The sequence below is a fragment of the Coturnix japonica genome, unplaced genomic scaffold (assembly GCF_054131305.1).
Source record: "Coturnix japonica strain WE unplaced genomic scaffold, WE-NBRP24 Scf044, whole genome shotgun sequence".
NCBI lineage: Eukaryota > Metazoa > Chordata > Aves > Galliformes > Phasianidae > Coturnix > Coturnix japonica.
Window position 1 is genome coordinate 1,507,481 of NW_028188947.1, and position 7,452 is coordinate 1,514,932.

Genomic DNA, 7,452 nt, shown 5'->3' on the forward strand with positions numbered 1-7,452 from the left:
GCTGGAAGGGACCCCAAAGATCATCAAGTTCCAATCCCTTTGCCATAGGCAGGGACACCAACCTCGAGATTTGGCTCTAGAACAGGTTGCCCAGGACCCTATCCAAGATGGTGTTGAACACCTCTGGGGACGGAGTATCCACAACCTCTCTGGGCAGCCTGTCCCAGCATTTCCACCACTCGTAAAGAACTTCCCGTTGACATCCAATGTAAACTTTGCCTCGTTGAGATTTGTCTAGGGATTTTTCCCTTGATGCCAGTCTGGAACAGGGGGGCAAAGACACCCGGAAAAAAAAAAAAAAGGAGAGACAAAGGAATGAATGGAAAGAAAGGAAAGAATTTGCCCCGTGACCCGTCAAGACCTGGGCCTAGCACTCCAGGAAAGGGAGAAGGACAGAGAGCAAACAGAACATTTTAACAAAGAGAAAACACACTGGCAACAATCTGATGTTACATTATTAAATGTATGCAAATCAGATAAAATGAGAGAGACAAGAGTACACCAAATAGTGCAATGGAGGCTCGTGTTTTCCTCTGCTGTTAGCTGAGATGGCCAAAGGCAAAAAGCCATTGGAATCTAGTCCTAAGTCTGACCTCACTTCCTCTTTGCACCAAGTCCTCCGGAGATGCTGCCCCTCCTCTACCCTCTGGGAACCCTAAATGCCCAAAACGGTGGTAACATGGAAGCAAAATGTGAACTCTATAACTCCCACTGTTCTGCATGATGTTGTTATGTGGAATACTGCTGGCAAAAATCACAAACCCACAACACAAAGCTCATCCATTTAGTCACCTGAGTAACTCTGCTTGCTCCATGGAGATGTAAAAAAAGCAATTTGAGATGCCCTAATTGCTGGGATCTGTTGTAATTAGGATGGCCAAGAATACCTCTTGCCCCCCTCTGGACCTCAGATGGTGCTCAGAAAGGAGGTGTCTATCTCAGGGATTTCCCACACGATTTACAAACACTGGCAGACATCCAGGAGCACCCCAGGCACCTTGGGCATCACCCAGTGTCCGTGTGTGTGAGCAACTGCTTCCCTGCTGAAGGTCTGAGGACTCAGAGCAGGAGCTCACACGCAGGCAACTCCTTGTGCACATCTGAACTGAACCAGAGGGATCCCAGCTCCTGTGGGTCCATGGGGAGCTGAATCCCATTTCAGCCCCAGGGTTTCCCTCTACAGATGAGAGGGATCCAGCCTCAGCTGGATCACTGCCCTTCACAGGGAAAGTCCAACCCTCCCTGTCCTTGTCTGTGTGCTCTTTTAGTTTCTTTAAACAACCTCAGGTAGGACTCACCATATGTCTGGAATTTCAAGAACAGTCATGATGCCATTCTCTTTCAGAAGCTGTTGGCCATGAAAACCCAGGGACATCACAGGGGAGATGAGTGGGAAGGACAAACTTGACATCCTCTGCGGATGAGCTGAGCTTGCCTCCTGGGAAACACAGAGCTCATAATAGTGGGTAGTGCTGCAGGGAGACAGCTGTGCCCAGGAGCAACTCTTGTGCACAGCATAGCAGGGCTGGAGCATGATCTGCAGGTGATATGAGGATAGAAGTGAAGGGAGAAGCAGCTTATGGGATGTATAAAATGTGAGCAAGCTGAGAGCTTACTGGAGGAGCATTGATCGCATGCCATGACATGGTAAGTCTCACATCAGGCCATACAGCTACATTTAATACAGGGATAAATAAGTCTGACACATCCCATAGCAGATCTGTCTTCAGGCACTGCATGTTTCTTTACACTGGAAAAGGAATTCTGCTCCAGCTGAGGGCTTCTGTTCATGCAGCATCAGAGCCCAGCCCTAATGGTTGCATGTCCCAGCACAGCTGCAGGCTGTGCAGCCGGGGCTGCAGGCGGGTGCCCAGGGCTGTCCTGTAGAGCAGGGTCCCTGCTGTGCCCCAGGGGCTGTGTGCCGGGTATGGGACTCTGCTGCCTGCCAGGCTCAGCACTCAGCCTGCCCGGGGAGCTGCCCAGGGTGTTATGGGGAGACGTGTGGGGTGAAGGAGCCTCCCGGCAGGGCTTGTGCTGCCACAGCTGCTGCCTGGGGCAGGGGGATCACAGCTCCACTGCAGAACTGAGTGTCTGTAAGGGTACTTTGTAAGAGGAGAGCCAAGGCAGAGATTTTCCATTTTTTTTCTGAGGGAAAGGTAGAAATCTAAAAACACAGCTTGGAGACTCCCCAGTATTTCCCCAATCAGTCAGCTGTTTTGTGAACAGTCACACAAGTTGTGCTTTCAGCCTCATCTACGTAAAAGATATAATGAGCTATGTTATAATTACTTTGTTTTCTGCAGACATTAAGAGTTCCCTTGTCCTGCAAACAGGCAGATTTCTCTATGACAAATTGAAGTGCATACATGCTGCGGCTGGGGTCTCGAAGAGCAGCTGGATTAAAGAGGAAAATATCCAGAAGGCTGGGGTATGATTAGGAAATGAGAAGAGAGAAAGAGATCCCTAATCTTCTTCTCCTTAAGGGATGGTGAAGTTCATGGAAAGAAATTCAAGTTATGGTGTTAAATGATCGTTTTCCAGAGGGAACGGAAAATTTTGTAGCATAGCAGAAGGAGTGTCTCTGAGAACCATCTGAACTTGTCATTATCTTCTGTTCTCTGAACCTGACTCCAAGCCCAGGAACAGCAGATGTCCAACAGCAGCTCCATCAGTGAGTTCCTCCTCCTGCCGCTGGCAGACACGTGGCAGCTGCAGCTCCTGCACTTCTGGCTCTTCCTGGGCATCTACCTGGCTGCCCTCCTGGGCAACGGCCTCATCAGCACAGCCGTTGCATGCGACCAGTGCCTGCACACCCCCATGTACTTCTTCCTCCTCAACCTGGCCCTCCTTGACCTGGGCTGCATCTCCACCACTCTCCCCAAGGCCATGGCCAATGCTCTCAGGGACACCAGGGCCATCTCCTACACAGGATGTGCTGCACAGATCTTTTTCCTTGTCTTCCTCAGCTCAGCAGAGTATTCCCTTCTCACCATCGTGTCCTATGACCGCTATGTTGCCATCTGCAAGCCCCTGCACTACAGGACCTTGATGGACAGCAGAGCTTGTGCCACCATGGCAGCAGCTGCCTGGGGCACTGGGGCTCTCTATTCCCTGCTGCACACTACCAACACATTTTCACTGCCTCTCTGCCAAGGGAATGTTTTGAACCAGATTTTCTGTGAAATCCCACAGATTCTCAAGCTCTCTTGCTCAGCCTCCTACCACAGGGAAGTTGTGCTTCTCATTCTTAGTGTCAGTTTAGCCTTTGGGTGTTTTGTTTTCATTGTTGTGTCCTATGCGCAGATCTTCATGGCCGTGCTGAGGATGCCCTCTGAGCATGGACGGCACAAAGCCTTCTCCACATGCCTCCCTCACCTGGCCGTGGTCTCCCTGTTTGTCAGCACTGCCTTTTTTGCCTACCTGAAGCCCTTCTCTATTTCCTCCCCTCTCCTGGATCTGACAGTGGCACTTCTGTACTCAGTGGTTCCTCCAGCAGTGAACCCCCTCATCTACAGCATGAGGAACAAGGAGGTCAAGGATGCAGTGAGGAAAGTAATGACAAAATTTCTTTCTAAAGCAGTGAACTGCCCATCTTTCAGAATTCATGGCTTGTAATGCAGACTTTTAGTCAATCAAGCTCTCTTTTATTGTTTGTTTGTATTGTGCCATTTTTTCGGTGTAATTTATTCTTATTCTTTTTTAAAAAAATACTGTAATGTTTTCACTACTAAGTCATTATTGAAACCAATTCTTGTTCAGCTTGTGCCTTTGTAGTGTAGCCCAGACACACTGTACATAATGTACCAGGTTCTCTGTGAATCTTAACAGAATAAAGGAAATGCAGTCACTCTGTCTTCCGTCCTTCTTGTGAGACGTTTCTGGACCTGTACTGGTCAGACTGCTCATAAACTTCTGCACCAGAGGAGGTGACCCACCATTACCGCTGCTGAAATACACCTTTTGTTGCAGAATGGTGGGAGAAAAGCAAACGACCACACCTGTCATTGACATATGATCAGCTAATCTCGTTTATTCCTTGGCTGCGTGTACCTTTATAATACGGATAATTAGCTCATACATATTGTAAAAGCAGAGCTCGTCATTGGTTCCCAATTACATACCATCCCCAAGTATCTTTGCAACTTGTTGTTATCATCCTGAAAGTTACTCCCTTGCTGAGTTCACAAAACCATGGCTAGTTTCTCATCATCACAGGGCATCCTGTTGTTCTTGCTGTCCTTGCAGGTGGTATGGCTGCTTGTTTAGCTGCTCTGTGTTTACAACCCTTCTCAGCTAACCAGCTGTAAATAACACTCTCTACAACCTCCCTCTGCCTCGCTCTGCTCACACCCATTGTTTGGTCTCCAGAAGCATTCAGCAAGTATTGGTCAGTGTCAACAACTGTAAATTTTTTCCCCTAGCACTCTGACACAGTGGTGCAGAGCCTGGAACATTGGGGCTGCACCCGCAGATCCAAAGGAGGCCACCAGGGGGCGCTGCAACCAATTGAAATCTTGGAATCTAAGAGTCCTACCATCCTACAAAACTAAGAAAAGGAAAAATCCAGAATCCTACAAAGCAAGAATCCTACGTGCTGGAATTTCTATGCTCCTATGGCTCTAGAATCCAAGAAATGCAGAATTTGAGAAACAACATCAAATATGAGAATCCTACTATCGTGATGGAACATGAATTTCCTCGAATCCCAGAATGAGAAGACATCTGAGGTCATCAAGCCCAACCAAGAACATGCTGTACCATGGAAATCCCTACATCTGTTCCCCAGCAGAACAAGTTCAGGGCCCAGCAATGTGCCATAGCAAAGATCGGGAGACATGTCACAGATATGGGTTTAGCAGTTGACTTGACAGATCTGAGTTAACAGTTGGATGATCGGAGAGGTCATTTCAAACCTAAATGATGCTGTGACTGGGAGATCACTGCAGGGGAGGCTGTTGCTGAGCAGCCTGAGAACTCAGACCATGTCACATTTCACTTGTTCAGTGTTTGACTGTTACAAAAGCCTGACTATTTCTTTTTAGATGTCATCAGTCCAGCCAAGGGCTTTTCCTGAGGAGGATCTTTCACATCTAATTGCTATCAAGTGTCATCCACCTGCTTTGCACTGATCTCAAAGACAGTCTGTACCTCCCCTCAGTCAAGATTCCTCAGTGATGGCAGTATGGACAATTGGTTGGTTCTTTCCAAAAGAACCCCAGAGTAGGGATAATGCCACGTTACATTTAAGTGTAGTGATTGAGGCAGTACTGATCAGCTCTGACAAATACCGCCCAGAGCAGAAGCAGCCCAGAGGAAACTCTTTTAGCTGGCTGCTCTCTGGGCCATTTCTAACGTAAACGTTCAAGTGCTCTTCTCAATGATGACCCACAGCAGCTCTCCTGTTTATGGGAAATGCCCCATGAAAGCTGTGACCAGCTGGCTGCTCTGTCAGATCAAATTGGCATATCATGTTTCCTTGCAGAATCCTTGAATTGTTTGCAGTTCTAAGCAGTTTATCAGCTCTCTATTATTTCTTTCCGCACATTCGGATAAAACAAGACTCACTTTCTCTGAAGCCATGACAGGAGGCTGGATCATCATGGGAACAAAACCCATAGGACACCTTTGTTCTGCTGAAGCTCAGGCACACACCCCAGTAACTTCAGAACCTAATCAGGTACCTTCTGCCAGTTTTCACCCCCAGCCTTGGATTCCTTTCAGGTACTGGAATATAATCACTCACCCTAGGGGAATTATCTGCTATGTTCTCTTTGCCGCAAGGAAGCATGACGCAATCACTGCAGAAACCAGAGATAATTACTCTGAAGTCAAACACAAATTCCATTCAGCTTTTGGCCACCTGTATTCAAACTATTTAATAACATTGGTTTCCCCCCCTCTGGGAGATGATTTTAATGAGGTCTCAGTCGATGTGGTTAAAAAGTTGATGCCTGACAAATGACGGCGATGCACCTCAGCGCCTGAGTTTAAGCCTGTTTCAATTGGCTCCTCTGTGCATTATTAGTCTCAAGGTTTCTCTCCATGAAGTTAGCAGCTCTCCAATGAGGCACCCAGGCTTGGCTACGGCTCTAATGTAGGGGATAGCAAGAGGCTGCCCCAGAGGGAATAGGGTCTATGAGAACCGGGAAGATATCTACAGTGCTTTAGTTAGATCTCAAGAAAAGTGAAGGTACTCTTGTCTAATCAATGCCATTTGTAAACCATGGGTCAAGCAGAGCTAGCTGCATGTTGGTGGCTGGTTCTAATGCTGTTTAGATTGGGCTGGTTTCAAACAGCTCCTAACTCTCCTCATCTCAGAAATGGTTCTTGGTGAAAATAAGGCCAATCGAGAGCACACCTGGTCCTCCCTCCCAGCTGCCCTGGGGCTCCCGTTCTGCAGAACTCTCATGGCCATTCCTTTTTCCCAGACCCTGTAGGGTCATTGTTGGAGAGAGTGACACTGAACGTGAATCAGATTCACACTAATTATTTTCCACTCTACTACAGATAAGCAGCAGCTTAGGTATACAGGAGATCCACCACACACGTATCTCCAGGTAGCTCTGAGGCATTATGAGGTGAGGAAAACGACTTGGGAAACTGGAATTTGACTTGAGGCTGAATAATGCCTTCTCTCCAGGCAACATGTGATGTGCAGCATTTGGACATAAGGCCTCATCCTTCTTCCTGAACAATATTTCAGGGTTGCTGCAATGACTGTACACTTACCGAACATTTCAGACTCTGGTGTATGCAGAGGCCAGTAGACCTAGACATATAAACACACTGATATCCAATTCTCTAGGCCTTGGTACGCATGTGGTTAATGAAACTGATTAAAATATTTGCATGACAGAACTCAGCTTAGGAAGCATTTGACTGATGACTGATGACTGATGACATTCACTAGAGTTTAAAGGCTGTGGTAGATGGGAGTGGCGTGTGTAGCTCATTATGACATTGGGACTCAGTTTTACCTTATCTGCAAACCTGAATATTTGCAGTCTTGTGCGAACAACATGGCAAGCAAACTCTGCTTCTGCTGGTGGGCGAGGCTTCCTCGTCCTCTTGCTAAAAGCAGCGAGTAGGGTCTTCCTTTGACTGACTTGGTGGAGGTCCACAGCTTGTGGCCTAAGGCATCAGCAAACTTAGCCACTGGTGCTGAGCAAGCCACATCAAGTTCTGTGTTAGTATTATACAATGTAATGCCTTCGTAAGCTTTGATTTATAGCTCACTTTGAATGCTAAACAACTGAAGTCCTATTGGGCTATAGGTCAATATACTTGGGAATGTACTTCAGCAATTGTAGAGGCTGAGTTATCAGCGCTGGTTTGTTAAGATGGGATTTGAGATGTAAGCAAACAGCCCCGCCACAGAGTGGAGGCCCAGTGTGAGATCAGTCCCAGTGCTGGGTCAGCACTGCTTGCCCAGTGGCACAGCAAAGTGCTTTG